Source organism: Telopea speciosissima, chromosome 11 (assembly GCF_018873765.1).
Source record: "Telopea speciosissima isolate NSW1024214 ecotype Mountain lineage chromosome 11, Tspe_v1, whole genome shotgun sequence".
Taxonomy (NCBI): domain Eukaryota; kingdom Viridiplantae; phylum Streptophyta; class Magnoliopsida; order Proteales; family Proteaceae; genus Telopea; species Telopea speciosissima.
The window spans coordinates 10,036,621-10,047,249 of record NC_057926.1 but is presented as its reverse complement, the minus strand read 5'-3'; positions in this window follow the sequence as shown (position 1 = coordinate 10,047,249).

Sequence of the window (10,629 nt, the reverse complement as noted above, 5' to 3'; positions counted from 1 at the left end):
AGCCTGTTGCTCTCGGGTCTTTCTCAGGAAATCGAACGGATGCAGGGGCGAACCCAAGAAACACATCCGCCCATGGATCCACTCCCTTTTATGATTGTCTCAGATGTCGAACGGATTAACCACCGGACTCAAGTAAAAAGTTCCGCTCGTGGGTCCGCTCACTCTGATTTTAGCCTTTGGCCTGAACGGAGTTAGGGGCGAATTCACGCTGTTTTCCTCCACCCGTGAGTCCGCTCGTGCTGTCTTGGTTGAAACTTGGTTTTAACCATTGGGGGCCAAGCATGGGACCCTTCTATACCCGCTTTAATGCTTTCTTTTGTATGTTAGGTTAGTGAACCGGTGAGATTCATGTGAACCACGCCGGATGACACCCGATGTCGGGGAGATTCATACCAATCACACCCGGTGACACCTATACTTCGTGAGTGGGTTCTGGGTGACTTTGTTGGGCTTTGAATATTATATAACTGTTTATATTAAGCATGTTGTCTTATACTTATAAGCATTGTGCGCATTACATCTTATTCAATTATGAACTGCTGTGACTATGATAATATGCTCACCATTATATCGGGCCATGGTGCCGGGTGTGCCGGTACCAGAACCCCAATTTATTTAAATTATAAAAATTACTGAATGTCATCCTAAATTGTATGTGCCATGCCGTGCTGGTACCCGGGTACTAAATGAAATGGGACGTTGATGCACCCCGAATACCTCTCAGGACGATAGGCCCTGCATATAGTATATCTGTAGCTAGGATGCTTATTCCCTTATGCTATGACCCTTGCCAACAAGGGTTTATGGAGGTGGGAGAGGCCAAGGCAGGGGTAGTGATGGCTATCGGGGTTTGCCACTGGGTGATCATGATGGCTTCTACCGGCGCAGGTCCCTTCGTGATAATTGAGGTCTCACTAGGGCGATAGGATAAGTGACCCTCAGTGTTTCCCGAGTTATCACAATAGCATATACTTGACCGATAGAATTATGTGCTAGGTGAAAAATGAATCTAACATTAACATCCATCATTTTATTTGATATTGATTTTGTGATGCGTGCGCATTCCCCTTTGCTCCCTCACTAGCTAGTGTAGCTAACCCCGTTGTACAGCCACTTTTTAGTTATATGCAGATAGCCTCTTGACGAGCACCGTTGGATGTGAATCAAGTGGAGTTGGTGACCGTGGCTTAGATGTAGATGTACACCCAATAATTTGTGCCCTTGGGGCAATTGTTTATTATTTAATTTTTGTATTTCTCCCACAATCATGTATAAACTGTATGTTTATTTATTAGGAGAGACTTCATGGTTATGAACACTATTATGGTATTATGTGTTATCATTAGAGAACCGATGCTTTATAGTTTCACATATTTGAATTTAATTTCGCTTCCGCTAACTCTGTGATTGAAACGGTTTATTCCTTTTGTACGTTCCTTTCTGTCGTCATAAGGTGATGACAGGGTGGACTGTGGCTCGGGACACTACATCTATGATCCTGGTAGGTGTTGGGATGATGTGTGATTGTCCCAGTCATACCCCTATGTGGTAATATATCTTACATCAGGATAGGGGCGTGACAGAGTAGTATCAGAGCATGATGCTCTGCACCGACCACAGTCCAGTGTAACCTTTTGATTTACTCTCCACAATTAGGTTCTAATTAAAAGTCTCAAGAACATAAACTGTTGTATGCAGACTTAGGAAGAAGACTGATTAGAGTAAAAATTGGAACCTAAATGATAATAGGCAACATGGAACTTAGAACTTGTAACATGGGTTTTGAGATATAATTGTGTACTTGTTTGGTTGAGTCTTAAATAGATATTGGGCGATTATATATATGTTATAATTTATGTTCAGTATTTTATTAATTTAACCAACCATAATAATCTACAATGATTTAAAAGAGGGAATAACTTATATATGTATATATGTAAACGCTAAATGCAACTATTCCAAAGAATTTAATTTTCCTAGAGGCAACTAGTGTTCTTCACCATTTGACACCTGTGATTCTATTCTGCTCAACTCAAATTTTTTAATCCAACCATGATTTTATCATTCCCTGTTTGGGCATGACTATGCCCTCTCCCAACCTAAAACACCAAATTTCACCTGTTCAACCTAAGATACCTGATGGCAGTTACGCAAGATCTACATTCATCTATTGATTTTGAAGGTTTCCAAGGTTTTCCTAGATTGTTCACAAGGTCTGATCAAAAGAAAGGAAAAAGAAATGCAAGAAGCTGAAGGAAAGTAAAATGAAATAGTTCCACAAATTACCCCTCAGGGGCAAGAGACTGAAAGAGCTGATCTGATAGGATGATTTCTGAAGATTTTGGAGGAAGATCGGAACTAGTCACTGGCACTGGCTTTACCATGGCCAAGGAAGAAATTGATGTCGTCTATTCCACGCCCCATATCCGACATATGCCAAGCCTGGGCATTTAGTTGCTTCCCGATCCTGTTGAAGCCATCTGCCACCCACACACCCAGCCGCTTGATGGCCATTGATAAGTCATCACTTTCCCCTATGATCTTTGAGGTACCTACTGCAGTCGAGTTAGGACTCTTGAGCTCGGAATCGGCCTCACTGTCATCTTCCTCACCATCTTTGATTCCTTTTCCCTTGTCATGCTGAATCGGTCCTCCTGCACTGTCATAAATAGGGTACAAATTCATCTCTCGCAGGGTGTCAAAATCGATAGGCTTCCTAGTGCTTGACTTCCTGGGTTCCTGATCAAGATCAACCTCGAAGCAGAGGAAAACCCAAGTGAGTAGTCGATTGTAGGGCAGTGCATGCCTTCAGGTGGAATCCATAACAATGCGAGCCATGTCCTTCATGATTATGTAAGGAAGATAAACAAGTTAGCCAGTGTAGCAGGAGTGAGGCAATACTGCAGACATCAGAGGAGGGTGTGTGCTACTTGCCTTAGAGGGAACCAGATTTGTTTTGGCAATGAAAGTAAGGACTCGCTGGCAAGGAGGAAACTTGGAGAGATCCTTATTCTTCTTGTATCTGTTATTTGTTAACACTTGGAATAACTCCTTGCTCTCTTCTAGGCGCAGGCTTTGATCTGGACAGCTGTCCAAAGAATAGGAAACCTTTCTCCCTTCTACCGAAACATCAAGAATGATTCCCAATTCTTCAGTGGTAAAACTGATGGAGACCCCCTTTACTACTGTAGACAGTCTGAGATCACCATCATCTCCCTCTGATAGCAGCAATTTTGAGTAGAATTCTCTAATCAGAGCAGGGTAGTAAAACTCAGGCAGAACTAGCAAGTTGAACCACTCCAACTTCTCAAATCTAGTCTCCACCTGATATGCCATCATTTCCTCAACAACTATGTCCCTTTCTACAAGGATTCTCCTGCTAAAAAGACGTCCCCAAGAGTGTCCCTTTGTCCCTCCAGTGGCCAGCCGAGACACCCGATGGGTGATAGGAATGGCCGGCACGATGGCAGTGTCTCTCTCTCTTTTTGGAGCCATGAGGCCACCTACACACATGAGACAACACCAAATAGAGTGGCAAGAAGGTAAGCCAAAATGGGGTAATGATGTATGTGATTGGTAAATAAGTTGGAGAAATAAAATGCCTAGATGATGTGGAAATCATTGGATGAAGAGAGTGATCCATGAGAAATAGAACATGGATACCATGACAGAAGTGTTTGAAGCAAAGGAAAGGATACAAGATTGATATATAAATGAAATTCATGTGAAACCCCTAATGCTTGGGTGTGAAGGGATGAGAACAATGTGAATGATATATGTAATTGGCTACTTTACATCCCAACAATGCCAAACAAACAAGTTATGGAGTGGAATACACCAATTGAGGCAAGAATCAATTGTGGGGAAAAGAAAATGAATACTAAGGATTTTGCAAGTAACCAAGAATAAAATGCATTTGGGAGTACACTAAGAGGATGAACTATCAAGAGAAGGAGATAGACTCCAAGAATTTTATCTACTATTATGTAATGTATAAGAAGTGTACTTAGTGACATATCAATGAGGTGATTTGGTAAAAGCCTAGAAGCATGTAATGGATTAAATAGGATCTTGAAGGATTTCTCAAGCATGAGGAATTGAAGAGTTATCCCAATTACGCCTAGAACCAATCCAAGATAACTGACTAAGCAAGTTAAACAATCTCTAAAATGCTTAAAAGAATACAAGGAGTAAGTAGAAAGCCGTTCCTATAGTGCCATTGATAGTTAGAGCTTGATTCCCAACCCAAAAGCCTTAGCCTACATCGATTTTGGCATGACCTTGATGTATATGGCCATAAGAATGCAAGCAAAGTCAAGACATGATCATACTTGGAGTGAATTCTCACAAATCCAAGAGGAAATGAAGAAGAAGATGAAGAGACACAAGCAAAATCTCTCAAATGGAAGAGTAGAGAGCTGCAAAGGGAATGGAGTAGAGAAATTTACCTTGATTGATTGAGAAATGATCTTTGAGACTTGAAGTTGCAAAGAAACTCCTCAAGAGACCTTTAGAGCCTTTCTCCCTCCCCCTACGGTTGTGTTTTCTTTGGAGCCAAAGTGAGTTTTGAAACTCACAGTTCTGTTTTTGTTGAGATTTCTCGAATGGACGAACAAACGGAATCAGTTATCGTGACTCCGATCACCAATCCATCCTGCCTAGAGTTTGAAAAGTCGTGTCTTTATAACTGACCAGATCAACGAACGGATCCACCACCATGAGTCTGCCCATAGGTCCGATCGATTCATATTCTCTCAGACTTTTGGATCTTCTGAAAACGGACAAATGAACGGATTCACATTCCACATCCGCCCATTAGTCTGCTCTCCCTTTCTTACGAGGGAAACACGAACGGAACCAGAGTACTGACACCGCTCATGAATCCACTCGCTGTTCTTTTAGAATTTAGCCCCTAGACTTCTGAGACTTTTGACCACCCCCTTGTATGATGATTTAATGTCTGTACCCTAGGTTGGACACCCATTTTGCTTGGCCCATGCATGATTAATTGTTTGCCTTAGAGGCAGACTATGATGTCTGTATTCTTAGGCCTATGTCGGCCAGACCAGTCAATAAGGAATGACAGGCAATAGTGTGCGCTGTGACTCCCCTTTACCTAAGAGGGAGGAGAGTTACTTTGGAGATGAAGACCCTTAGATCCCGTGAATTGGTGGACTTAGACTTTATGAATAGGAAGCCTAACCCTGAGGGTAGATATTAGGTAAGCAAAGTTTTGGGCTGGCTTGGACTGGTTCATTTGAAATGAGCCACAGAGACCAAATGTATTTGGAGACCACTCATGACATCTTGAGTTAGTGACAACTCTTTTTGTATTTTACTTGGTTTTCCAAACCATGTTTAGACTCATAGAGGAAGTCCTAGACCGTGAATTGAATCTCCAAAGAGACTTAGTAAACCGTACTCGAGAACTTTTGTTCTTGTGATTTGACTTAGATGACAGATATGTCCGTAGGAATATGAATGTAATTCTTGAATTTTTTTCCTATGGATTGATGTGGTATACATGTATATGTACGTATATATAGGTATGTCCCTTAAGACCTTGGACTTGTGTGACTAGAGTGATTCTCTGTTAATACAAGTATGACCTTACCTAAGCTTTACTGTGATCACCTAGTTAGACCTAGACCCTTGGTTACGTTGATCCCAGGTTAATAATAGATGAACTTAATGATAACTAGGTAAATTAATTAGCATGAGTTGACTTAGACCTACCATAGGAGGTTGTTTGGCTCTCGATAGAGAACCATAATAGACTTTTCCTTGTATAGTCACTGTGAGATGGGTTTAAAGACCTTGAAAGCTGAAACTGAAGGAGGTAACAAGACCTTCTCCAACGATAGATATGAATGGAGTAATGGGTCACCAAATGCGTTCTCTCCGTACTGGGAGTGAACAGTAGGAGATTCCATCAATATTCCAAATCATTCTAAAGTTGGGTGAGGTAATGAGATAACTAGAAGTGAAAGCATTTAGGGTGTGGACCCTATATTGGTGACTAGACAGATTGATCCCTGTAACCCAAGAGTGACGAAAGTTGTGAGGGTCAGAATGGTGCCCTATACCCTAGACTAAGCCGCTTGGAACAGAAAGTTCCCTAGACTTTTCCAGACCAGGAGATACCCCTTTGACCTACTGGTATATTGTGACCACCAACTCTAAAGGTTCAAAGTGAGCCTGGGTTATTGTGGACCACACCCTTGTGGTAATGTGACTATGTGCGGAAGAAAATTTTGGAACCCAATCTACTGTGTCAAATAGGCACTACCTTACCTTGACCCGACCTTGACTTAGTTCGAATAGTGGGTATTGGAGGTATTGTTGTTCAACAAACCTTTGCACTTGAGACCCGGGTTGCCTCAAATTTCGAGGAAAAAATTTTTAATAAGGTTGGGGGGATGTTACACCCGCACCCCAGATATCCCATTATACCTGGGGCAGTTTAGACCTTACCCAATGAGTAATGCCTTATGACCATAGTCAACCCTGATGACCTTGAACTGGAAATACCATAGGAAGAATCCCCTTGAAGATTTGGAATTGTGGGCCAAAGCCCCGCCACTTTCCTTGAAGTTTGGGCCATGACAGTAGCACCGGAGTCATGAATGGACTCACTCTTACTGAATCCGCTCGAGGATCCGCCCATGCTGTCATCAGCCTTTTTAGTTTATTTTCTTATGGGACCCACATACCCGTGTCTCGGACACCCTAATTGAACCTTTGGACCATGTGGACCCCTACCCCTACCAGTTATTGGTCAGGTGGGGCCCACAAACCCTAATTTAGGTAAATAATGGGTTTTATACACCCTAGCCTAAACCAAACAAGACCTAAGGGCTAATAGGTCTAAGTGAGGTTTGGACCCAACCTAAATAGACCCTAACTACCTAAATGGACCTAAGGGCCATGACTTGAGCCAAACATGGCCTAATGCCTACCCCAAAACACATTTAAAACCTAAGGACCTAAACCACATCCTAAAGACCCCTAACCAAACACTTCCTAAGGTCCCTTCTACCCCCTTAAAACTAAAAGAACCCCTTTTATTCTCTTATCCCTCCCCCTCCCCAAAACCGTGGAGGAGAAGAGATAAGAGAAGGAGAAGAAGGAGGAAGAAAGAGGGAAGAAGTAGGAGTGGAAGAGGAAAGAGAGGGGAAGGGAAGAAGATGGGAGCTATGCCAAAATGGCTAGCTGCCCCACATCTCCTCCTCTTGCTGACCGGACCAAGAAGGAAGAAGAAGGTGAAGGAGAAGAGATGGAAAGGAAGGGAGGAGAGCATGAAGGCTCACCAAGCCCTGGACTCCACCCTCCATGGGAGGACCTCACCAAGGTAAGCTCCCTGAACCTGGTTCTCCCTATTTTTCCCTTTGATTTTGGTAGAATCCTTGAGCTTGTACTGACCTAGAGTTCCTTTGGGACTCAAGGCAGAGCTCGGTCCCTAGTTGGAGCTCTAATGGAGCTGACCTAGGTCTGGTTTAACCCCATTGGTGCTGCTATTACAGCCATTGTTGGAGAACTTGGGTTATGAACTTTGAAACCCAACCCTTGGACCCCAAATTGAGACCCAACCTTGTGGATCTTAGATCCATGAGGTTAAGCCTAGGTTCTAGTGACCCTAGGAATGCTTAGACACCCCTCCCCTATTCCTGAGATGCTAAGGAGCTCCCAGCTCCAAGCTGGAGCTGAAACTCCTTGAAATCACGAAAGAGACTGTCGACGGACGAACGACTGGATCCATCTATCATGGTACCACCCATCAGTCCGCCTAGTATAACTCCTGTGTGTTGGCCTGAGAGAATGAAAACATAAATTCACTCTGTTTGCCTCTGCCCGAAGCCTGTTGCTCTCGGGTCTGTCTCAGGAAATCGAACGGATGCAAGGGCGGACCCAAGAAGCACATCCGCCCGTGGATCCGCTCCCTTTTATGATTGTCTCAGGTGTCGAACAGATCAGCCACCGGACTCAAGTAAAAAGTTTCGCTCGTGGGTCCGCTCGCTCAGATTTTACCCTTTGGCCTGAATGGAGTCAGGGGCAGGTTCACCCTATTTTCCTCCGCCCGTGAGTCCACTCGTGCTGTCTTGGTTGAAACTTGATTTTAACCATTGGGGGCCTAGCATGGGACCCTTCTATACCTGCTTTAATGCTTTCTTTTGTATGTTAGGTTGGTGCACTGGTGAGATTCATGTGAACCACGTCGGATGATACCCGATGCCCAGGGAGATTCATGCCAATCACTTCCAGTGACACCTATGCCTAGTGAGTGGGTTCTGGGTGACTTTGTTGGGCTTGAATATTATATAATTGTTAATATTAAGCATGCTATCTTATACTTATAAGCATTGTGCGCATTGCATCTTATTCAATTGTGAACTGTTGTGACTATGATAATATGCTCACCATTGTATCAGGCCACGGTGCCGGGTGTGCCGGTATCGGAACCCCAATTTATTCAATTTATTTAAATTATAAAACTGATGTATGTCATCCTGAACTGTATGTACCATGCCATGCTGGTACCCGGGTACTAGATGGAATGGGACGTTGATGCATCGAAATACCTCTCAGGACGATAGGCCCTGCATATAGTATACCTGTAGCTAGGATGCTTGTTCCCTTATGCTACGACCCTTGCCAACAGGGGTTTATGTGTTGGATAGTCTGAGCACCTGCGGTCTGTGGAGGTGGGAGAGGCTAAGGCAGGGGCAATGATGGCTATCGGGGTTTGCCACTGGGTGGTCATGATGGCTTCTACCGGTGCAAGTCCCTTCCTGATAATTGAGGTCTTACTGGGGCGATAGGATAAGTGACCTTCAGTGTTTCCCGAGTAATCACAGTAGCATAAACTTGATCGATAGAATTGTGTGTTAGGTGGAAAATGAATCTAACATTAACATGCATCATTCTGTTTGATATTGATTTTGTGATGTGTGCGCATTCCCCTTTGCTCCCTCACTAGCTAGTGTAGCTAACCCCATTGTATAACCACTTTTTAGTTATATGTAGATAGCCTCTTGATGAGCACCGTTGGATGCGAATCAAGTGGAGTTGGTGACCGTGGCTTGGATGTAGATGTACACCGAAGAATTTGTGCCCTTGGGGCAATTATTTATTATTTAATTTCTGTATTTCTCCCACAATCATGTATAAATTATATGTTTATTTATTATGAGAGACTTCATGGTTACGAACACTATTATGGTATTATGTGTTATCATTAGAGAACCGCTGCTCTTTAGTTTCACATATTTGAATTTAATTTTGCTTCCGCTAACTCTGTGATTGGAACGGTTTATTCCTTTTGTACATTCTTTTCTGTCGTCATAAGGTGATGATAGGGTGGACTGTGGTTCGGGACACTGCATTTGTGATCCCGGTAGGTGTTGGGATGATGTGTGATTGTCCCAGTTATACCCTATGTGGTAATATATCTTACATCGGGATAGGGGCATGACATAATAACTGTTCCATGATTGAGTGAAGAAAATCTACTGCGGATGCACGTTTGAAGGTGTGGTTAATGGCATTAAAGCTCTCCAACCTTCTCCAAAGTGCTCATTGAAGACTTCAAAAAGTTGACATTGGCTATTAATGGTGGTGAAAAAGCTTGGGGGACTAAAGTTAAGAAGAAGAAGATAAAAGCGAGTCCACATGAAATAGCACTTGAAGATTCAAGTCTCTTCACTTTAAGGATTATGTTGAAGATTACCGTGTAAAATTGGGGACCTTGGTCAGGCCATCGTTTGATGTGATTACTCTGGAGAGAAAATCTCACATCTTAGCAAGTCCTTTGACTATGTGATATAGATTGTTAACTGTTAAAACACCTAGGGCTTTATTGTAAGGGTGGGACTTGCATTTATTTTGAACTATATTCATTGTAACCTATCAAGTGGGGTGTTTGATAGGAGATTGGGGAAGATAACCCTTGCCTGTAGCGATATTGTAGATTAAAGCAAGTGTAGGCTCACCTAGATTGTAGCGAGCAATCAAAATTTGAGTAGTGTAACGGGAAAAATATGAAACCCTGGTAAGGTTATGTTTTAGGTCATTTTTTTGTTGAGTAGTGATGTTATAGAGCATGTTTTACTGAAGCCAATATCAATTTTAAGGATCAAGAGAGAAATCAGTTTTACCTTAATTATTTGTGTGCATTGATGCTCTATCGAATGATGTTAGGTACTTAACCAATACAGAAAAAGCTCCAGAGCTGATGGAACACATTAAATCAAGCCATTTTAGCCTATCTCATACTAGGCTTGCCCAATCTAACACCTATACACTAGATTGAGCCCCATTAGACATGTAACAAACCACCATGCTTCTATAGCAATCGTCCTTGGTGGCTCTCATTCTAGGCATATCCCACTCTGGGGGGTAGGTAGCCCTTTCCAAGTGGCTCCACTCTGCCCTAGGGTTTCTGCTTGGAAGCAAGACGTCTTTCACTCTACTCTAGGTAGCCCTCTCTTAGGTGGCTCTTTCCATGACTCGAATCCATGATGTGGTGCCCGACTGTGATACCAAATGTTAGGTACTTGATTGGTAGTTAAATCAAGCCCTTTAACCTATCTCATACTAGGTTGGTCCAGTCTAGCGCCCATACACTAGATC